This window comes from Dermacentor andersoni, chromosome 8 (genome assembly GCF_023375885.2).
Source record: "Dermacentor andersoni chromosome 8, qqDerAnde1_hic_scaffold, whole genome shotgun sequence".
In the NCBI taxonomy this organism is placed as follows: Eukaryota; Metazoa; Arthropoda; class Arachnida; order Ixodida; family Ixodidae; genus Dermacentor; species Dermacentor andersoni.
The window spans coordinates 81,338,301-81,362,567 of NC_092821.1; the positions used below are offsets into that span (position 1 = coordinate 81,338,301).

Consider the following 24,267-nt stretch of genomic DNA (forward strand, 5'->3'; position numbering starts at 1 on the left):
CATATCGGCAGGAATCCCCGCTGCTCGTGTTTCTTTCTTTCCGAGAGAACCCGGCTGTGGCTCACGCGTGGGCTACTTCGCGCAGCGATCGATGCGATACGTCGTCCAACTCACGCTACATGTGCGTCCGTTATTTTCGTCGTGGCCAGCGATGCCCATGCTGTCTCCGTCCTCTCACGGCCAAGTTCTACGACGCTTTGTCACTCTAATCGCAGCGATGCTCTGCGAAAAAAGACACGAGACGGTCATTAGAGGAAACGCCAGTTCACGGGATTGGCCAGTCGTTTCAGCGGGTGCGAGAGAGAAAATCTGGGGGCTTTCGCGCTTGAAATTTCTCCCTTTGCCTAGGTACCACGGAGGAGCAGTTTCTTTGGTCGTTCTGTCCCTAGGCGTGCCCTGGCGTGCCGGCATGTTGCGATGTGTTGGCTGGCGATCTGAGCGTCGCGTACAAGTTTTCCTCGTGCGTCTCCTTGGGTGTTGCTGGCGCAGTGCACTGGCGCGAACGATTGTTGTCGTTTGGTCAGTGGTCTCCCGTGAAGGCGAGTATGATATGGCGTTGCCCTGTCACTACCAGTGTCACACGTATACTTCTCATCGCGATCGGCACCGATCCGGATCGAAATTCTCGACTGTTATTGGGTCTCTCGCTCATTTTGTCCAAAGAAGGCAATCACGACCGCGAAATTCGATCAGGATCGGGCGTGATCGCGATGAGCAGTGAGCCGGAACACAAGATACACACACAGCGCACACTGTCAACAATTTCATTGCGAAAGCATTGCGACCTTTGAAGATTATAGCATGGCACTAGTCACTTGATAGATATAGCATATATTACATATATAGCAAAATATATAGCATCTTCACAGTTTGCCCTGTGTGTGCGTTTTCGTTCCTTGTTTGTGCCCCTGTCACACTGGTATCTTACCGTCCTCGCGAATTTTTCCATGCGTCGAACGCTTCGAGAGGGCTCAGTTGCGCGTTATTCAATTGCCATAATTTAAATATTAAAATACTACTAACTTGTAGCGTGGGGTCTCTTTTTCACGTTTCTGTGTCTTCGTCCGCTTCCGCTGCTGCCTTAGTATGTCAAACGGCAAACTTCTGACTGCTGTTGCAGAAGTCTTGGCGTCACAAGTTGGCGGCTGGACGTAATAATATTTATTTTAAGTCCAGCACGCTTAGGCCTCCGCCACTCCAATCCTACAGGCCATCCTGCTTCCAGCTTTGATCTCCCCACTACCCCTTGGGTGCCCTGGGGATCCTGCGCCGCCTGCTTTATTATAACCTCAAGTCCTCTCCTGAGGCCTCCGGTTGCATGTGCCCTCCTGGAGCAGTGCTTGTAAAAAATCCAATCTATCGTCGCGACTTAAAAAGCGATCCGCGACAACAGTCACAAAAAGCGACAACACCAGTCAGAACCTTGCCTGTCGAACCAAGTCATTCTCACCTAATTATTTAAATGATTAAGCGACTTCTGTAGGTGTCGGTCAATGTCATATTAAGCGACTGGCGAATTTGTTCCCTTTACTGGATGGATCCTGCATCACGGCATGCATTTTGTAGCTGTGTATTCGTATAGATGTAGGAGCTCGGTGGGAGATCTATTAGTGCAGGCAGCATGCGCTAACACCATGTGGCAGATGCTGCTTGATGATTTCTAGTATATCATACCCGCGCGCAGCTATCGTGTGCGCCACAGCCCTTATAAGTTATTTGGCTGAGCCATAAGTTCCAGCTTTGCTGCGACACCACGTGAGTGCTGGTTTCCCATGTCTGTCTGTCCACACAGTTCTTTAAGCTGACAATGACCGCTGTCATCATTGATTTTCATTTTTCGTTGCCAGGATCGTGATCCCCATCTTCACATTGCATTAGTACAAATAATAAGAAAACTTTGACCACTATTGTCACCACTTTGATTAAAGTTCAGGTCCCTGCAATAATGTGCATTTCACTCTATATATATCTATACATTTCTTTTCTTGGGAGTTCTTCGAAAGTATATTTTTTTCACTAGAAGGTTGGTAACAATGAGCAACTCACCGTCATGGGCTACCAGTTTGGTGCAATGTCCCACTCATTATAAAAATCTTATAGATGGATCGTCATGTGAAGAAAACCAATTCTTTAACAAATGGTCCATTCTGCATTATGGTTCTACCTACCTGTCTTCTACAAGCTATGCATTCACATATGAAAGAACGGTATATAATGATAGTGATGAAGCGGTGTATCTGAAATAACCTTTGACATCATCACAGGAACTTGGAAACAGGTACCACATAGTGATAACTCTGATAATCATTAATCATGTCTTATACATGGCTGGACATGTTTTCGTTCGCTTCTGGCCTTCCTTGGGTCACATGATATTTTCTGTACCTCACAATGAGACCTTAAAGCATAGGCATCTAAGGCTTTCACCTTAAAATGGAAAGACGCAAAATTGATTGCGTCAATGTTGCTTCCCATGAAAATGAACTACGTGTACTTTGTTTAATTTATTCACTTGAGAAATGCACATATAATACCATCCATGTTAACATAGCAGTATAGATGGTGACTATGTGGGGGCCTCCGGGGCCCGAGCCCCCTCCGGAGATTTTCAGGGGGGGGGGGGCTGAGCCCCCCACCCTGAAAAAAAAATTGTAATCTTGGTCCCCCACTTGATTAACGGCTAGCGTCATTACTATTGTAGTGTTGATAGCTCAGATATGTTGAAATAATTTTTGCTCTTCAAAATTAGAAAACACATGACATTGCTGAACTGTGGCTGTTTGTCAACTCTTGATATTAAACAATAGAGAATCTTCTTACCGCCCTCAAATAGTTTGTGCGTGGTTTACAAGCTGGAACATACATTCAACAAACTTTCTCCTCAAAACTTAATAACCGCTTCTCAGAATTACAATATTGAAAATTGTTCATGGCAGAACAGCCCTTTTTGCATCATTTTGTGGAGTCTTGATAATAGCAATCCCTTGCTATTGAAAGTTGTAACATTCTTTTCATTAACATTGAAGTTCGAATGCTTTCAAGTCCTTTTAAATAAAAAAATAGGAGGCTTGGGACATTGTGATATAGGGCCTGTCCAGACATTTTTAAACTGCTAGAATAAGAAGTTAACATTCACGAATGTTTGTACTGAGAAAAAGGTACCGAGTTCGATTTATCTAAGCAGTGGTTCATACGCACCTCTAACACCACCCCAGGAGGAGCCAGACACTGCCAAATTTTTTCCAATATACCCCCCCCCCCCCCCTCCTTACTTTCTCCCGCACGCAAGAGGTATTCGCCAAATGCCAGTTAGGTCGGAAGAGACAAAATAGAAAGGCGTCTTTTTGCGCCTCTTGTTCATCGAGCAATGTTTCAGAAAAAATGAGGACATACAAGGCACTGTTTCCAACTAAATCTTTTATCCAAGAAAACCAATATACAGTAAACTACCACTTGAACGTCACTTAAGCAAATTATTCAGCTGTACGAACTTTTTTTGTATCCCCCATCGAAACCCCGTTCAACCCAATGCAAATGCCTTTCAGTTTAACAAAATTCAGTACAGTGGCATTTCAGTTCTGTGATCATATTCTGCTACATCATCATCATCATGATTTTTATTTTTACCACTGGATACAAGGTGAAAAAGGGAGAGCCGGGAAAAAAGCCGAAATCTCTTCGGCTTGACAAAGTTCCGGTCTCCCAGACAGGCACGGAAGCGGCTGGTGTAGCAATACAATTACGCAGAAAGTGTGGATATAAGAGTTTTTTAAACACAAATACATATAGAAATTTTCATGTTATTACATGGAAACTAGTTGTAATACAGTTGTGTCAAATGACTCCCAGTATACAATTATAATCTGTTATCTTGCATATTATTATTTAACACAGACTCAGTTGCATATATCATAGTGGACTTGGAAGCACCGAACGAGTACGGATGCTGATCAAATTTTTTCTGATCGCACAGATCGTGCTGTCGAGGACCGGATTCGTCAACGCAGGGTCTGAGCATGCACTGCATCAGGCCTATCTACTGCTACCTCCGGCTGTCTGCCCTGCTGGCTTCATCGGACAAAACAAGTCGCAGGAAGCTGTACCACGTGCACTGCACTGGGACCACCTGACCAGCACGGTAACGTCGACGGAGACATCGTGGCACCCGGATAAAAGCAGCAGCCTTTTCGACGTTCCCTTCAGTGGACTTGGAAGCACCTAACGAGCACGGATGCTGATCAAATTTTTTCTGATCGCACAGGTTAGTGACCAGCATTTAGTCTCTTCAGTTAGAGACAACGGCGTAACGTTAACGGTGCTCCCAAGTCCACAATGCTGTGTTGCTATTTTGCGGGGTTGTTTTAATGTTGTCCGCTTAATGTTACTAACATCCGGAGACGAACAAAATCCAGGCCCTTACTCTGATTCAGATAAATGTTCGCAGCGGGAACTAATGAAACACATTCTAAGAGAACAAAAGGAAACGAACAAAGCACTGAAACAACTGTCTTCAAATGTCAAGCATGTGGAGACAATAGTTGCAGATTTGCAAGGAATAATGACAGTTATTGAGAATGAAAGGGGATTATGGAAAGAATGCGAAGACAGGATAGTACACTGCGAGGAATCTTGTAAATCTACCATGATGCAAGTAGAATTTCTGGCATCGAAGGTCGATGATTTAGAAAATAGAAGTAGGCGGAATAACCTAGTAATTTATGGATTAAGAGAGAGCTCTGATGAAGATGTTAAAACACTTGAAGAAGAAGTGCACGGTATACTTAAGAAGACCCTAGGAATAGAAATTAACTCAATAGAACGAGTTCACAGAATTGGTACAAAGCAAAGCCAAAGGACACGCCCCGTTATTATCAGGCTATTCAACTTCGCTCAGAAAAACAAAATATTATCAAGCTGCTTCAAGGTGAAAAACACCCGGATTTCAATATCCGAGGATTTCTCAAAGAAAGTATGCGACACACGTGCTAAATTATGGTGTTCTGCAGTAAGTGACAAGGCGAAAGGGGCAAAGGTATCTCTGTCATTTGATAAACTAAAAATAAATGGCAACACCTTTATATGGAATGAGTGTGAGGTCAGAAGAATTGAACTATCTAAACCGAAAACTTCTGCACACGCTGGCCCAGCAGCTTGCGATGGCACGTGACAACAACGTACGAAATCTATCAGAGTGTTATCACTGAATGCGCGCAGCGTAGTCAATAAGTCAAGCCTACTTGAAAGCATAGTTGCAGCCCATCAACCGCACGTTATAGTCATCATGGAAACCTGGCTTCAGGAAAGCGTCCAGGATTCCGAAGTGTTTCCACCTTCTTATCGGCTCATACGGAAAGACAGAGAATCGCGGGGGGGGAGGTGTAGCTGTCGCAATTAAATCTAACATAAAATTCACAGTTTTAAACAGCATACCTGACCATGAAAGCGTATGGTGTAACCTTACATTTAATGGAAAAAGCATATTTCTGGGTGGCGTATACCGACCTCCGAATGCGCCCCCTGAATACCTAGACGTTATGCATGATTACATTGCACAACACACTTATTCACGTTTCAATATTATTATCACGGGTGATTTCAATTTACCAGGAATCAATTGGTCTAATCTTTCGCACAACAGCTCCGACGCAAAAAGTGCTGAATCACTATTGTTCATGTCATTTACCTTCTCTCTAGACCAGCTAGTTTCCGAACCGACTAGAATAGCTGGTCCGTCATGTTCTGTGCTTGATCTGATGTTCGTAAGCAGTCTATTTCAAAATAACACATTAAATGTTGAAAATAGCATTTCGGACCATAAAACTATTGTATTCTCCTGTCCGATTTTAGGAAACTGTGAACGCGTTAAGCCATCGATTGCTGTTATCAGGGATTACTCAAGAGCGGATGACAATGCTATCTCAGAATATTTAAACGCCTGCTTTCTGCAGGTTTCATTACTTCATGACGTAAATGAATTATGGTTACGTTTTAAGCATATTGTACACTTTTGTGAAGAAAACTACATTCCCTCCAGAAAGAAAAGAGTGAACAGAGAACATCCTTGGGTATCGCGCGAAATAATACATTTAAAACGAAAAATTAAAAGGAAGCGCAGAAAGAAAACCACACGTGACCTTCAAGATCTTGTACGCTTATTACAATATAAGATAAACATATGGCCAAGGAGCGTTTTTTCACTGTTACTCTGCCTTCTTACATGACGAATAAACCACAAAAATCCTGGTGCTACCTATCGAGGGAGTGGCACACCGTATCGCAGATTACTGCTTCAAACGAGACGTTTGTTCAGCCTGACGTCATAGCAAGCAAATTTAATGAATTTTTTCTATCTGTATTTAACAGAACTACATTATCATTTCAAGAATCCAATGCCTGAAATAGATATCGACCAACAAGGAATTCTTTGACTCTTACAAAAACTGGATGTAAAGAAACCCTGTGGCCTTGATCTTATATCAGATGCATTTTTGCAAAAACATGCAGTTTGGACGTCAAAATACTTATACGTAATTTACAGGCGATCTTTGGAAACTTCAGTGATACCTGACGACTGGCGAAGGGCCAAAGTAATACCTGTGCACAAATCTGGCTCTAAACTCGACGTAAGTAACTATAGATCTGTTTCATTAACATGTGCATCCAGTAAACATGTGCATCCAGTAACATGTGCATCCAGTAACATGTGCGTCCAGTTTTTTTTTTTTTTGTTCGAACATATTATTTATAAGGCCATAATATTGCACTTAGAGAATAATAACCTACTATACAGCCGGCAACATGGATTCCGTTCAGGTCTAAGTACTATTACTCAGTTAGCTGAGTTAACCCATGATGTAGCTACCACAATAAATAACAGAAGCCAAATAGATGCCATTTTCTTAGATTTTTCAAAGGCCTTTGATGTTGTTCCTCATCCAGATCTTATTACTAAACTAATTGCCATTGGTGTACACGAGAAAACAGTATCATGGATCAAGAACTATCTCGAAAACAGAAAGCAATGCGTAGCTGTGAATGATATTACGTCTGATTACGTCAACGTTTTTTCTGGTGTTCCACAAGGCTCGGTTCTTGCGCCCCTCCTATTTCTGATCTACATCAATGATATTCGTTCATGCGTTCAGCCGCCTATTCGTCGATGATTGCGTAGTGTACGCAACAGTGAATACCAGAGAGGATCAGGTAAAACTAGATGATTCGTTAGCTGCTGTACAAAATTGGTGCAACATTTGGGGGATGAAACTGAATGCATCAAAAACTACCAGTATCTCCTTCACTCACAAGAAAAATGTGCTTCAGTTTACATACACAATAAATCACTAAGAAAATACGAGGAGGTCACATATCTCGAGGTCACTCTTACAACGAAATTAAATTGGGAAACTCATATAAATAACATATATGACAAGGCCCTAGGTAAACTACATTTATTGAGAAGAAAACTTGGAAACACACCTCCTAGTGTTAAATTAAATGCATACAAAACCCTCATTAGACCCTCTTTAGAGTATGCTGACATTATTTGGGCCCCGCACCAAAAGTATTTAACCGAGAAACTAGAACGCATACAGAACTTAGCATTGAGATTTATATATTCACAATATTCACGTCAAACGAGCATTACGAACCTGCGCGTCAAGGCTAACATTAAATCACTGGCTCAACATAGAATGATTTCCAGATTAAAATTTCTATACTTACTTTATCACGGCTCCTATCGAATACCACAAGCAACATACATTCAAGCGCCATTCAGACTTTCTGCCCGAACCAACCATAATAAATCAATACGACACCATCCCAGCCATAATAACACTCACAAGTACTCTTTATTCCCACACGCCATTTCCCATTGGAACACACTACCCTCTAGAGCCGTAAATTGCCCATCTGCCAACGCAATTATTGACAGTATTGAGAATCTGGAATTCGAATGGTGATATTACCTGTATTTCATATGCAGCCTCTGTAGATGCATTCTTATGGTAAACGCTGTTTCTCCTGCTTCCCGGACGGCTCATTTAAACAGTGTATATATTTATTGAGTGTGTTCTTTTTTGTGTGTGCTAATGCTCTTTGTTTTGGATACACTAGTTTCACTTTATTCTTTTTTTGTACTGTATTCCATGTTGTAACCACTCTGCATGGGCCCGACGATGGCCTGCAGTATTGTAAAATAAATAAATAAATAAGAATGCAAAAGCAATATATGTATACATATATATACATATACACACATACATATATAAATATAACAAATTTCACAGAAGTTTACAATAAACACAAGTTAAGTTACCATCAGGAAACATTCTTTTTTTCAGAAATTATTTTACATACTTGCAAATATATATGTGCATCTATGTTAAAAAACATAAAAAAAGAAAATCTGCATATAGGCTGCTGCTTTCGCGACAGACATCACGGCAACGTAGCCCAGGGCGTCATCACATCCTTGAATTTTAACAAACGCGAAGACGCCCTTTGCAGCATCCAGTTTACAACACGAAACCCTGCCACGTGGTTCGGGCACAATCACTGCAGCGGAAACCCGGATTCTAGGAATAGTAGTTACAAGTGTGAATGTATAAACAAAATGAGAATATATGATAAGTTCTGCGGAACTGTTGGAGCAGTTAACAATACACATCTATAAGAACAAATCCAATATTTTAGTTTTGTTTAGAGATAACACATCAACATGTTGTTGGTTAAAATAGTTAAGTAGGGATGGTAGTGTATGTTTAAGGCATTGGCAGCCATAATTAGTATGTGAGAAAGGGATCTGCCATGGTGCCTGGTGACGATATGAATATGCACTTCTATTTTGTTGTAGAGTTGCCGGGGCTAGGAATGAATCGAGTTTTCCCAGCATAGCATTTCTATAGCTTAGTAATGTTTTGAATTTATATATGTCACGGGCTCTGATTATTCTGTTTTGTTGGAAAAGCTCTTGCGTATGCTCGAAAAAAGAAACGTTCGCTATCGCCCGAATTGCTTTCTTTTGAAGTATTTCCAGCATTTGAATATTTTGCGCTGTAGTGTTACCCCATATAAGTGAACAGTAACTGAGGTGTGAATGGAGAAGAGCATGATAAATGAGACACTTAACTTGAAAATGTAATGCACTTCAATTGCAATTTAACACACCAACAACTTTTCGTACCTTTGAGCAAACATGACTAACGTGTTCATTCCAGGACATATGCTTAGCGAGTATTATGCCTAGGGTTTTTATGGATGACGTAAGGTTAATTTTATACAGACCCCACACAATATTATCTGGCAATGTAGTAGAACTTCCCAGAGCATGAAAAATAACGCACTTTGTTTTGGTTTCATTGAGGATGAGGCCGTTTGCCTTAGACCATGCTCGAAGTCCATAACAAACGGAGCTTGCTATAGGCGTTATTTCTTTTAAATCTTTACCTGTAAAGAAAACAGAGCAATCATCTGCATACGTGACAAATTTACACATATCGCTCACTTGTACAATATCATTAATGTAATACAGGAAAAGTATCGGGCCAAGAATGCTACCTTGGGGCACACTCGCTGTCAAAGATTTTATCTGCCATCTGTTCTCATTAATTTCAGCAAACTGATGTCGGCTTTCTAAATAAGATCAGATAAGTTCAAGTGTTATTCCTCGGAAGCCATATTTTTCCAGCTTTATCAGCAGCAATTTCTGGTTGACCCTATCAAAGGCTTTGCTGAAGTCTAAGTATAACCCTAAAGTCAGAAATTTTTTGTCAGTGTTCTCTAGAATAAGCTCCTTCTGTATACTTAAAGCAGTTTCCATAGACCGCTTTTTCTTAAACCCGTGTTGACAGTCGGTTAGCAGGCTATGTTTTTGCGAAAATTTATTAATACAAAAGTTAACAATTTTTTTGAGTCTCTTTGATAGCACAGGAAGTATAGATACTGGCCAATAATTGCCCATATTATTTTTGTCACCTCCTTTGTGAACTATTACTCTCGCTACCTGCATATTACGCGGGAAAACTCCGGTTGACAAGAAAATATAAAAAATGTGCATTACTGCAGGTGCAAGTAAGTCTATGACGTACTTAATTGGCCTAATTTCTAAATCATCTACGTCTCGACTATGGCTATTTTTCAAGGATGAAAATGTTGTAATCACCTCAGGGATGCTAGTAATCTTTAGGAATAAAGATTCTCTTAATGAAGCGGCATGCATTGTATCTTGAATGTCGTGATCTATGCATCCTACTTTAACAAAAAAATTGTTAAAACGGTCTGCAAGTTCTGTACCACCTACAAAAGTGCAATCAATGTTCAACGTATCTGTTTGTGTATCGACTGAACGATTTAGTGCTTCGTTTATTTTTTTCCATACTTTGTCACTTCTGCTATTACCTCCATGGAGTTGTTAGTTGAGTTTTCTTCTCTATTAGTTGCAGGGGTGCCTAATACAGTGTTTTCACTTTAACCTCCTTATTTGCCTTTCTTCACTCTCATTTCCACTTGAGAATTTTGAACTTTGAGTGCCTATAACCTATATTAGGAAGTAGCCGCTAGCAACACTTGGGAAGCAGTGTTTCTTTATTTTAAGCATGAATGACATTGTCATTCACTGAATTTTGTGTGTAGTGCACAAAGCATCACATGGCAATAATTTCTTTGTTGAAAGAACTATAAAAGACACTGGTAAAAAATTACTGCATAATTCATTTGGGATAAGTAAGTTGAAAACCCTGTATTGTTTTTAGAATGCTTTTCTTCCCAATTGGATGTTTTACTGGAAAACATTTTGCAGCAGAAATTGTTCCTGTGTCATCCTTCCAAAAGGCACAGTAAAACTTGTGAGCCCACTTAGTGTCTGCAAAACTGAATGAATTGGTTTTATGTGTAAGATTAAATTGCCCAAATTATACAGAATTTTTTAATGTTAATTATTAAGCTCAAGGATGTAATTAATGCTTTGAAACATTTGTTCTATGCTTCCATATATGTAAATGTAAGCTTTCACCCAGTGAACACACTAAATTAGAAATATGCCTGCTATCCATGCTCTTTGCGCGTTAAAGGAACTTGCATGCTTTTGCATGTTTAGGAAATTGCCTTTCATTCTGTTTATACAGCATAATTTTCTCACCTATACTAGTAGCTACAGTGTACTGAGGTTGAGTGCCCAGGCAAGGAACCCGGAAATTTTACGGGAATAACTACCCAAAATTACTGTGGATGGATCTGGCAGTGGGAGCGGTTCAGGAAGTGCACTGAAACTTCGAAATTAATGTTCAGTGTGACCTGCAGCATCCTGGAGTGAGGGTCTGCACTGGAAGGAAACTATGAAATATGTTAGCAACTAGTCAAACATTGTTTTAACCCCAATGAGTGCTTTTAATGGTGCATAATGGGAAAGGACAACCAGTGACATCGATGCGAGCCTTCAGACTCTAAAGTTTGCTCTATGCATTCCTCTGTGTCATTTCATCAATGGCAACAGAGCAGGCGCGTATGCAGTAACTTTTTGGGGGGGGGGGGCAACCATAGGTCTCCTTCCTATGCAAATTAGGGGAAGGGTACCTTTATTATACAAATATGAATAATGCCGACCATTCACCATAAAGACACATAAACCCGAAAAGAGAAATGAAATAAGGTGCATCTCACAGGTAGGCCTGTGAGATGCACCTCTCCTTTACATGGCAAACAAGGAACCCCATCAAATGGACTCACACTGGAAAGAACCGCACGAAGAACACTGCCAAGAACAAGTAAACAAGTGAAAATGTAAATTAAAGATTTCTATAGTAGAATACATAGCAACCATGGCACATGAACCGCGCGTGGTTGTGTTACTTAGCCAGCCAATCACAAAAGCAAACAAAATCATCGTCATGTGGCCTTTTCAACAATGCGTCGTACTTGATAGATCTGGAGAGTCTGCTGTTCTTGAAGAGCCGTTTATCGGCAGAAGCAATGAGGTGTGCAACAGACATGGACAAAGTGTATGGAGTCTGAGCATTTCACTCTTCAAAAGTCTGCGGTACAGTTCATTTCACTGCTGAACCAGTTTTACTCATGAAACTTCACTGCCAACTGCACTGAAACTTGAAAACAAATAGTTGCAGCAAAGCAAGCATTTTATAATTTTCAGTTGAATAAAGAATTCGACTTTCGCCATTATTTTATTTATTTATTTTATTTACAATACTGCTACTCTCATTTGAGAGCGTGGCAGTTGGGCGATACAGTAGACATGTATATGAATATGCATTTAGGCAGAACAGTTAATTGAAAAAAGGAAGAAAAAAGAAAACAATTACCCGAGGATGGTAATATAAGAAAGAAGCTGAGTTTAGAAACAAAAATGCAAGTTTTCACATGACAGTTAATTAACATGATTCTGGCAGTTAAGAACACGTAATTAACTAGCTTATACATAAAATAGGAGCGAACTGAAAGATAACACTTAACGCGTGAAGAAATTTTAAAGTTGTGTGAAGGGATACGCTTTAAAGCATACACTTTGAGAGCGAGAAGACACGAATGGAAAAAGAAAGAACAATCTAGGCAAGCAATCAGCAGCAAATGGCAGTTATAACAATTATCTTAGCAGTAGTACAGTAATGAAAATTTATTTTGGGAACACAGTGTACCATATGTCCACATAACGACAATCAAACAAAAATGGAAAAAGAAAAGTGGGAAGTCGAAAGCAACACAATGCGAAATTTCTGACGATGACACGTGCGATGATAAATTGTTTAATTTACGCACTGCAGCTTCCACTTGTGAAGTAAATTCGGACAACGATTCGATGGCGGTTATAGCAGGATCAAGTCAGTTCCATTCAGCATTGTAAGGGGGAAGAATGAATACTTAAACGTGTCATTGTTGCATGTGTATTCTGTTAAAGTGTGCGCATGTTTGTTACGTGTTTTTCGAGCCTCAGAAAATGAAATGTACCTGGACACATCTATCTTATAGTTATTTTTTAGAAGCTGAAACAAGAACTTCAGGCGAGCGTGTTTTGCCCTGGTAGATAGCATTTGCAATCCAGACTGCGTTAGAAGATTAGTCGGTGAGTCAGTGCGTATATATTTGTTGTGAATGAACCTTATAGCCTTTCTTTGTACTGCCTCTAATTTTGTTATGTTAGTTGTTGTATGAGGAAACCAGACTGTATTTGCATATTCGAGAACCGGCCTAACGAACATTGTGTAGGCCAGTAGCTTCGTTGATGTTGTAGAGAGCTCAAGGCTTCTTTTGAGGAAGAATAGTTTGCGTATTGCTCCTGCCGTGATATTCGAAATGTGTTTATCCCACCTGAGGTCTGAGGTTAATGTAACTCCCAGGTATTTATGTTGTTCAACTTTAGTTAGTGGTATGCCGTTAATCTCACATGTAAAGTTAGATGGTCTTGTTTTCCTTGTTACGGTCATGACCACAGACTTTTTTACGTTAATTGACATCTGCCAATTAGAGCACCAAATAGCTAGAGTGTTGAGGGATGTATTAAGTGCGATGTTATCGTTATAATTAGTGATTTCACTATAGATAACGCAGTCGTCAGCGAACAGTTTTATATTACAACCAATGTTAGCTGTGATGTCATTAATATAGATTATTAAGAAGAGTAAGGCCCAAGAACTGAGCCTTGGGGAACTTTGGAAGTAACGGTGACAGTGTTAGGTGGCATTTTTTCGTAGGTTACAAATTGTGAACGATTGGCTAGAAATTCTTATCCAGGCTGAAAGGAGCCCTTTCCCAACAACACTTTCAACTTTAGCGATTAATTTGTTATGGCATACACAATCAAATGCCTTAGATGGATCAAGTAAAATCATGTCAGTCTGGCCGCGGTGATTGATAGTATATGCAAGATCGTGGATTCGTTCTGTTAGTTGGGTTATTGTTGATAAACCACTGCGAAAACCATGTTGGTAGGGAGACAAGAAGCCAATGCTCTCTAGAAAAAACGTTATGTGCTTTAAGATTATGTGCTCTAGAAGCTTACAGGATGTACTAGTTAATGAAATGGGTCTAAAATTTGAAATTTCTGTTGTGTCGCCTGATTTATGGATAGGTATTATCTTTGCAATTTTCCAGTCGTTCGGTAGCTGTGAAGTCGTGAGTGATTTACGAAAAATTATGCCGAGGTATCTACTGCACCATTCTGCATACCTTTTCAGAAAGTCGTTAGGTATGTTGTCAGGACCGCTGCCTTTTTTAGGGTCAAGATTAAGCAGAAGATTAAGTATGCCAGCGTCCGTAATGTGTAATTCGCCAATGCTTACGCCCTGTCTCGTTAGAATGGGGGGAATAATGTTATTGTCTGTAGTAAATACTGATTGAAAAAAAATGTTATATGCGTTGGCTTTCGCAGTTTCTTCCTCTGGGCTTAAGTGGGACGCTTCTCCATCATTGGTGCGAAAGTGCCTCCAGAACCTTCCGGGATTATTAGTAAGAAAGCTCGGTAACTTTACATTAAAATAATATTTTTTTGCTCATTTGGCTGCAAGCTTGAATTCCGCGATGGCATTAGGAAGTTTCGTCACCCTGGATTCGTCTCCTCCTTTAATTTTTATTGTTCTACGCAGTCTTTTCAGACGGCGCTTTGCCTGAATTACTTCTTGGGTTATCCAGGGATTATTTTTTGGCGGCCGCTTGGTTTTAGTGGGCACGTAGTTTGTGACGCAGTAGAGGACGATAGATTTGTACTTATACTCGCCTATTATACTTTAATAGGCGAGGGAAAATGTATAAAATTATGCGCTAATAATATTATTTTTGGGATTACCGCCTTATTTGCCTAACAGGAAAAGTTTGAAGTATGAATTATTTGCAGCCTCGCAGAGGAACAGTGGCTGGCGGTTATAAGGCCGTGGGCGGGGCTTCGCTGCATACTTAAGTTGCATCCGACTATAGTTTCGTTTTTTGAATTACCTCTAGAAGAATTATAGAGAAATATATATTTGCGGAACAACCACATTTCTTTTGGATCCCTCGTTTACTGCTCTACCAAGTGCCAAAACTGACTCTTATTGTTATTTGGGAGTTGTGTAACGATGCGTGGCTGCCAGTCCCGTGCAACCGCATAGAGCGCAGGACGCTGCGGCTCTAGACATGCTGCACCCACCGTGAAGGTTAGAAAAAAGCCCACATAAGCACAACAGAGAAGTGGCAACATTAGGCGGTTTGACTGATAACTGTACAAGCGTCATTCAAGACACACGGAATTGCTCCCCACTTCTGGCGGCGTTTACAGTAACGAACGGCACACGCGTTATCAGCATGATAGCATTGCCTGTTACTTTCCTGTCGGGAATGATAACGCGCATGCCGTTCGTTACTGGAAAGTACCGGGCTCGCCGCGTTAAAGAAAGGAAATGCGGACAAGCAGATGACGATTATCGTTGTGTGGCAAAAGGGTGTAATTATGCTTAAGAGTGTATGCTAGCCACCATACCCTTGGTATAAACATATCTTCTCTGTAAAAAAAAAAAAAAAAAGTTTAACACAGTGATTTTCGTCTGGCGACAAAAAAAAAGTCGCTTCCAAAGATTGTGCGCATCTATAGCCAAGCCGATCCATGCCTAAAGCTTCCCAAAATGGCCGACTGCATCGTCGAAATCGTTAATACACTCTAATCGTTCACTTGATTTTTCGTTGCATTGGAAATGCAAGCGGTTAATTTCGCCGAATGAAATGTCTCGACGCTTTTCAGCGGCCGTCTCGTGCTTCTGAAAAGAGCTTGCGGTATTGGCGTGAACAGACAGGCAAGTGGACGTATTTATTCTACAGTTATTGAACAGTTACTTATCGATACATCTTGAAGTTAGCCTACAAGCTGTCGTTAAAAGTTCCGTCTTTCAGTAGACCTTGTGCAGCGTACTCTCAGCTCAATACGAAATTCTTGACTGCGTTCTCGAGTTTTGTTTAACGGTAATGAGAAGGAGTTAGATAATGCACAGAGGCAAGGTTTTGTCTGGTCTTGCAGGAGTCCCAGGTGCTTTTTCCGCCGCGTACACTGTCGCAATCGTTACACGTCTGAGGAACCAGACTGGCGGCGCATAGGTAAAGCCGGCTGCCAGTGCAAGCCGCAGTCCCCTACATTGTCGCTATAAAGAGGAAATTTGTACGTGTACTAAGTGTACGCAACGTTTCTTTGTTTAGTATAATTTGGCGGTGCCTCCAGCCTCCGCGTGGCGGGCGCGTTTAAGAGAAAGCTTTAGCTCGGGTGTTCCAATCTAAATACATGTAAACGCAGTATTCGTTTTTCTCGGCAACCACTGCACCAAATTTGACGAGGTTTGTTACATTTAAAACAAAAGCTTAGAATCTAGAACTTCTACTGGGTACACAAAAGATTTAAGCGAAACAACTGAAGCAAAGCGGGGCATGGTGCTTTCAGTGCCCAATTTTTTTATAGAACATGTAGTTTTCAATTATAAAGGGGACTGTAATGTGATGTCTTTAAGTAGGGGGTTGTCTTATATTCAGAGTCGACTTATGTTTCAATATGAACGGGAATGAAGTATTACGCAATTCTATTAACGAAATTTACCTCTGCTGTTTAGTTTCCATATTGTGCGTAGAAGCAACAGTGCATGCACTTTCAGCTGCTCAGTTTATCTTCAATGCTGCTCTCATTTTGTAGAGTTCATCACTTGTGCATGTGCAACACATTGGCGGAGGCAATACGAACTGCATTTCTCACTAGCTGGACAAGTCGGAATGGCAATGCACCTTGGAGAACAAGACTCGAATTGTGAAAGTCTGGTGGTAAGTCTGAATTAATATATTTTCATTTATATTTGGCGTTAACTTTCCAACGCACTTTCTATCCTATTGAAGAAACATTTAGCCCCGTTTGGCCTGTTTTTTGAGGGCCTTACATCAGGCCCCCTAGCAAGTTTTAGTTTACACTGCAATTTAAAGCTTCTTGAGACCCGAATACAGCCATGGGACATAATTACTTTTCAAGCTGGTTATTATTGCCTCCAGGCATGTTACGAACATGAAAGACGTTTTTTTAATAACATAGTTTTAAATAACTGGCATCTTCTTTAAATGTCACAGTCATACGTAGACAGGCTAAGAGCTGCATCTCCAACAAGTGAACATCTCATGTTCGCTATGGTAAAAACTGTATTTCATTGCCTGAACACAGAGGTGAAGATGGAGTTATGTGTAGTAGACTGTTACTTGGCTGCTGCATCCTGGATTTTCATGCATTAATGAGGAATTCAAAACAGGCTTCAAGGTTGCTTCCTGCTGTTTGTGACAATGCAGAGGTCTAGATCAATTTAGTGTGAAATTTCTTGAAAGTAGATGAGAAGAATATGAGTGAACCACTTTCGACAGTTCCACATGCATTGGACTTCATATCCATGATGAATGTTTGGAGTAATGACTTCAGACTTCTGGCATTGCTTTACCGAAATAATCTTTTAAACTGGTTTATTATTAGAGGACACAGAATAAATTGAATGCCCTCTTACCACACCACCATGAGGTGAGCGTGACTGCCAACAGAGACACACTCTCCCTCTGCCTTGAGTAGCATCCGCAAGCGACGTTCCTTCCTCGCCTTGTCACATACTTGAGCCGAAGAACCACATCGGGTTCACGTGACTAGCACCACCCGCTTTTTTTTTTTTTTTTTCTTATCCATTTTTGTTGCGTGGCACATTTTCCACAGTGGCATTGTGCATTCTGAATTGGGCGATTTACCGAAGTAATGCGTCATGGCGAGCGACACGACTGTGTTTTGCGTCGCAGTGTTTGTTTGTGTTGCCTTGACTCTGGCTGGGTGTGGCGCTTTCTCGAGAGGGAGGAAAGTGGCGTTTCATTTGACATTTCAGCTGTCTGTATGACATGCACAGATTTGTCATGAATATCTGTGTCATGTGCTGTAAGGCTGTAAACTTAAGAACAGCATTAAATACATTCTCTTAGTGGTGAATGCAACGCATATTTATCTTTTGCGCACAAAGAAAATGTGAACAGTGTACAGTGCTCCCACTTCTGCTTCAGTCTGATAATGTGTTTTGCGTCGCAGTGTTTGTTTGTGTTGCCTTGACTCTGGCTGGGTGTGGCACTTTCTTGAGAGGGAGGAAAGTGGCGTTTCATTTGACATTTCAGCTGTCTGTATGACATGCACAGATTTGTCATGAATATCTGTGTCATGTGCTGTAAGGCTGTAAACTTAAGAACAGCATTAAATACATTCTCTTAGTGGTGAATGCAACGCATATTTATCTTTTGCGCACAAAGAAAATGTGAACAGTGTACAGTGCTCCCACTTCTGCGTCAGTCTGATAAAAAGGCCAACAAAGAGTGATACTGCACTAAATCAAGTATCTTGAAATTTGGAGACATCCTAGGGATGCTTCTGCAGCAGACATGATTGACCAGAGAGGTTAACAATGTACAGCTGCTTGCGGTGACCAAATGCATAGCACCATCAGTTTTGTGCCATGCTATAATTCTATCAAAACCGCCTAAAATTCTTGCAGCTTTTTAAGAAAGGATTAGTGGCACATAACAGTGTGCCTTTTTTTCCCTGTTTTTTGAATGTATATTTTGCTCCCACATAGCTGATGTGACTCAAAGGCTTATAGTCCTGAAAGCTTGTTTGCTTTGTTATGAATGTTACCAAAAACTTACGTGTGCAAGCTTACCTCTGCCCACACTGAACGCAGACACAGTGAGTTTATTTAGTATGGAAAGCTAAAACAATGTAGTGGCTGCACTATTGTTATGAATCTGTCGTAGTGATAGATGTTGCTGATTTTATGTAGTGCTTGTTTTCATCACTCAGGATATCACCCGAAATTCTAAGAGGCAAAAAAAAAAATGTATATAATGTTCACAAGATATGGTTATGTGACGAGTAGAGACTGGGTGATGGCAGCCGATTGAGGGAACAAGCTCGCCTGCGGATCTTGCAACCACAAGAGGTTTAAGTAGATTTTATTGCATTAAAGTGTAACAAGTGACGAGAAAAAAAAAAGCCTGGGCATGTCATCAAAAGATACCACTGGGAACAAAAGTCTATGGATCTACACGCACCGTGAAATACCCAATTTGTTTTCTTACTTGCCATGTTGGCATACACTGGTCCACAGTAAAGTTGCAGAATGGGGCAGGCCCTCCATTTCATTCCTGCTTGACAAAGTTGAGATCTCTTAATTCCACTCTTTTTAACTCCCCAGAATGCCAAGAGTTGTACCATTCCTCCAACTTTAAATGAAATTCTTACTATACTGGCTCTTTCAGTATCTACCTATAGGTCACTATCTCTGCCGTGGTACTTGCCAACAAAATGGTATTCTACTTATTGTGAAATCCTGAAGTACTGGAGACTGTTCCAATGACGAGCTTTAATTGCACCTAAACACTAAGCTTTAGTTGCCAAGAATGATTCTATTTAGCAAGAGCATGCTTGGACTATGACACAAGGATGGAGGCCAAAAAGTTACTGCCCTTCCACTGCTGCGAAGTGGGGTGCAAGCGAAACTTGGGATCTGCGGCTCTTTGTAACGCCTCACGGCGAGGGCGGCACGTCAATGTCGACCCCTTTCTCAAGTTCCCGGTGGCATCAATCAAACACTGCCTGTTCTTTGGCCAAAGGCACAACACGTGGCCTGCTCCCACTGCCATTCCTTCAACACAGCCTGCTCTTCAGCAGAACAGACCAAACGCAGCCTCCCCATCTGACTGCTGGGCCTGAACTGGTGTGGGAAACTGCGGGTGTCAGGCGAGCGAACACACCCTTTCCCTCCTCTGGAGGAAGGGGACGCCCGTGATTGGCTCATGCCTTGCGCTGCTTCTACTTACCCACCTTAAAGGCAGCGTTTGATGAACTGACAGTGGCTGAATCGGTTAGCATGGTGATCTCGCAACCCAGAGGTCGGTGGTTCGAATCCGCAGCCTGATAAGCAATTTCTATTTTTGCGCAGCTTGGGTTTTTTCGCGTGGTAACACCGACACCAGTGAGGCAATACAAGCTTCTGTTAAAAAGGTCACAAATGGTTGCATCTTATGCCAGTTCCTGTTCATGTGGACATTCAGTGTTATTTTTCACTGTCAGAAGTATCCTTGAAGAGAAAAGGGGAGGGGGGCCAACGAAGTATCAACACTAAAGAAGCAAGGTCGACGTACATGGTAGTTGAAATAAATCGATGATTAAATGTTGATTATGCTGTCATGTACGACACACAAATTGTGAGATGGATCTGGCGAGCTTCAAGCTCACCTGTCAGCACTCTCATTGGCCTGTTGAACATGTGTAGCGTTGGTAAGATTAGCATTTCCTCTCTTCAGCGTTGACTGCTGCATTGTGGCGTGGTGGAGCACTGCCATTACGAATCCCCTCACAAACTATGAGCTACCAAGCTGCACTAAGACCAGTGCACCAGTTTCACGTCTGTGCGCACTCAAGGATGACAGCACGCATTGCATGCGAACTCAGATGTGCATACATACAAATTCTTGATTACGTCTCTCATTGTACTATTACACTAAGGTACGTTTTAATACTGCATAAAATTACTGCTTAATTTGCACATCACATAGCATTAATTATAAAAAATTCAGCATGTGCATATTATAGCCGGCTATAAAGAAAAAAAGTTACAGAGCTCCTTCCAACATATCATGCTATGTTTCGCAAGCTGTTCCAACAACGAAATAGATGATTGCACAATGGTGGCCGCTTTTCATAAGTTAGCTTCGCTGGAATACATCTGTGTTAGTGGCAAAGCATACGAATTTGGTTTCGTGTCTTGGTGAACTGTGCAAGCTATTTCCGGCCCAAATTTCTTTTTAAAGAGTTGCACGCATTCATCATCATCCTATTTTAAAGTTCAATGCAGAATGAAGGTGCCTCCCTGCAATCTCCAATTATCATTCTCTTGCACTAGCTGATGCGAACTTGTGCTTTCAAATTTCATCTCACCTAGTTTTCTGTCATCCTTGACAGAACTTCCCTTCCCTTGGCACCCATTCTGCAACTCTAATGGTCCACTGGTTATCTACCCTATGCATTACATGGCCTGCCCAGCTTCATTTTTTCCTCTTAATGTCTACTAGAATATCGACTATCCACACTGCTCTCTTCCTGTCTCATTGTCATTTATCATTGCATTGCTCTTTGTACGGCCCTGAACATGTTCTCGAGATTCTTCGTTAACCTCCAGGCTTATGTGCCATACTGCATGCTTAGAAGAACAACGTGTCTACCAAGTTGACATTTTCAAATTCCCTGATTTTTTCAGGTTTCACAGAACTTTGTTTTATGTCAAGATGGGCTGACACCATGTCACCTGATGCTGTCACTCTCTGGTAAGCATGTTAAAAAAATAAAAACAATCCAGTTTGAACAGTAAGGAGTAGTGTTTATTTTATTCAAGATAGAAAACTGAAAAGAGGGGTTTGTAAAATGCACAGCTACTAAAATATCTTCGAAAGAAACTCGGTGCCCTTTTACTCTGTGAAGGATGACCAGCAAAGCTGCGTACGTGGGCCCCTTAATGGTGAACTGCACCTCTACCGCGGGTCGGCCTGGTATTGCACTACCTATGGGATTGGCCCATGTGTGGGGGAGTGCTTAAAGCCTGCTTCATCTCCGCCGCAGGTTTGACTGGCATTTCACGACCTTCGGGATCAGCCCACATATGGGGAGTGCTTAATGCTTGCTTCACTTCTGCCTCGGGTTGGCCTGGTATTGCACTTTCTTCGGGATCGGCCCACCGTATGAAAAATTGTTGGTCTATGCGCAAATGCGATCTGCCAGATCCTCACCATAGACAGCTTCACTGTAAAAAAAGTGGTCTAGCTCACGGCAAATAGAGTCAAACATTTTAAAATGCGAATAAAAAGAGATGCATACAAAAGCAAATAGCTATTTGTATCAACTGATAGCAAGCTCATTGGTATCATGCCCGAACTTTGTCACATATGAGATTCTCCAAGCAACTGGAAAGTCAACCTCAACTGTCTTGACATACTCTCAGCCTGCCCATAATGCCTCAGTGTTGCATTTCATTGCTTTAAGAGATTTATTTTGGTTTGGATGTGGGTAACCTGCATCTTAGCGTCAGCCAACACTTTGCTTTTTGAGCGCAAGCTCCTTCAAAGAGGCGGCGGCACAGTTCCTTTCCAGATCATTCCTCGATGCAATGGTCCTTCCTATTCTTGTCCTTGTTACGCTGCGTGTTCGCCCCATGGATGAAGCATCCTTTTGGTCAGTTGTACAGTCCGATTTTTCAGACTCCCTAAGGGCCGCTACAATGTCCGAAAAAAAAAATGAATGCATGTCTTTTACTGCCCTTAAGGGCCCAAATCGCTACAGGCACGTCCGTAAAAGCTCTGAAGGTCTGCCAGTACACTTATTGGGCATATAGGTGCTTGCAGTCTGACAGGAGACGGCAAGTGCACGTGAGTCTAACAATATATGTGCTGCGTCCCATACACTTCACCGCGTAGCATCACTGTGCTGAGGCAAAGCTGCGTTTCGAGGACTAGCAATATGCAACGCGCCCCGTGCTTTACGAGGATTGCAGAGGCAGAGTGGGTACCTTTGCTGACAGCGGTGAATTCTTTCAATGAAAAAGACAGCACCGAATGTCAAGAACCGTAATAGCATACCTAGGCCTAGCGTTCCCGCCATGGTGATTACAGTGGCCAGTGGATCTGCGTGTGAGTGTCAGTTCAAGGTGGTGAGATAACACGGCGGTGTTGGCTTTGATTAATGCCATATCAAATCTGCAGTTGCAGCACATTCGGAGTGCGGATCAATGGTGAATATCTCGGCAACAGTGGGGACAAATTACTAGTGATTGAGGACCTTAACCAAAAAAGTGTTAGAGTGGGTTTGAAGATTAATATGCAGAAGACAATGTTGAAGAATTCACATCGCCAGTCAGCCTCTAGAGTCTGTACAGGAGTAAGTCAGTTGCTCGTAAGGGACCCTGATCATGAAAAGGCAATTTACCTAAGAATAAAAATGGGGTGGAATGCATATGTCAGGCATTACCAAATCATGGCTGGGAGCTTACCACTGTCATTGAAAGAAAAAAATTAAATTATGGGGTTTTACTTGCCAAAACCACTTTCTGATTATGAGGCACGCCGTAGTGGAGGACTCTGGAAATTTCGACCACCTAGGGTTCTTTAACGTGCACCTAAATCTAAGTACACGGGTGTTTTCGCATTTCGCCCCCATCGAAATGCGGCCGCCGTGGCCGGGATTCGATCCCCATCCTCGTGCTCATCAGCCCAACACCATAGTCACTGAAAAGAAAAGTGTACAACTATTGCATTCTACTAGTGCTAACTTATGAGGCACACATCAGAATCGGGTAAATACCGTAATTAAACTTTGTGATATATGGTTCTTGCTTCAAAAGTTTCCTATGGCAAGCATAAATGGGAGTTGTCGACACGCGATCACACGTGTTGAATGCATACATTGTTTCCTAAGCATCGTCGAGCTAGACGTGCTGCCACTAAAGGAGTCGCTATTGGGTTCACCATAGGGGTCAACAGCGAGTCACTGTTCCAAGTTAAAGTTATCCTGTGAAGGCCAATTTTACAATCAAAATAAGAGATTCGGGACCGTAGAAATGTATGACTGCCGGCCAAGACCTTTGGCCAGGATTGAATTACTCGGAGTCGAATTAACAGAAGTCGACTGTACCATATGGCAGTGGAGTTTGCAGCAAGAATGTATCTCCTACTACACATAGCAGTATATTGGCATGCTGCAGTGCTCAGTGGCTGCAGAACAGTAGACTCCTATAAATTTGATCCCGTCTGAAAGTCTCAGACGACACACGTGCATTTCTATAGGTCCAAACTTCGGTTATTTTGATACTAAAATAGGCCTTCACCCAACAATTCCAACTTGAGCAGTCAGCATGCATGCTGACCCCTACAGTGAACCCAATAAGCGACCCCTTTGGTGACATACCTTAGAGGACAGTAGATGTGTGAAACAGACTTTATCTCCTGCAGGAAATGCCTATTTTCGGCCTGCCCAGGAGGAGCTCCAGGCAATAATCACAGATCAAAACGTCTGATTGTGGTATTCATCATCATCATCATCAGCCTAGTTACGCCCACTGCAGGGCAAAGGCCTCTCCCATACTTCTCCAACTACCCCGGTCATGTACTAATTGTGGCCATGTTGTCCCTGCAAACGTCTTAATGTCATCTGCCCACCTAACTTTCTGCCGCCCCCTGCTACGCTTCCCTTCTCTTGGAATC

At 41.8% G+C, this 24,267-nt stretch overlaps 2 long non-coding RNA genes across 17 annotated transcripts in view; one reads left to right on the top strand and one right to left on the bottom strand.

Annotated features, from left to right (window-relative positions):
- The first annotated feature begins 397 nt into the window (after positions 1-397).
- The window catches only part of LOC126538731 (uncharacterized), a 55,939-nt gene continuing 32,069 nt past the window's right edge, over positions 398-24,267 (top strand). For 4 of the 10 annotated variants that reach the window (XR_011896059.1, XR_011896057.1, XR_011896060.1 and 1 more), the window contains exons 1-3: positions 14,466-15,770; positions 16,652-16,776; positions 21,276-21,342. This is a non-coding gene — a long non-coding RNA (uncharacterized lncRNA). The other 6 variants (XR_011896054.1, XR_011896052.1, XR_011896053.1 and 3 more) reach the window with 6 other exon arrangements.
- The window catches only part of LOC126538689 (uncharacterized), a 54,379-nt gene continuing 37,943 nt past the window's right edge, over positions 7,832-24,267 (bottom strand). For 4 of the 7 annotated variants that reach the window (XR_011896062.1, XR_011896063.1, XR_011896061.1 and 1 more), the window contains one exon: positions 7,832-9,447. This is a non-coding gene — a long non-coding RNA (uncharacterized lncRNA). Of the gene's footprint in view, positions 9,448-21,374; positions 22,285-22,406; positions 23,293-24,267 lie in introns of those variants that run through there. The other 3 variants (XR_011896064.1, XR_011896065.1, XR_011896066.1) reach the window with 3 other exon arrangements.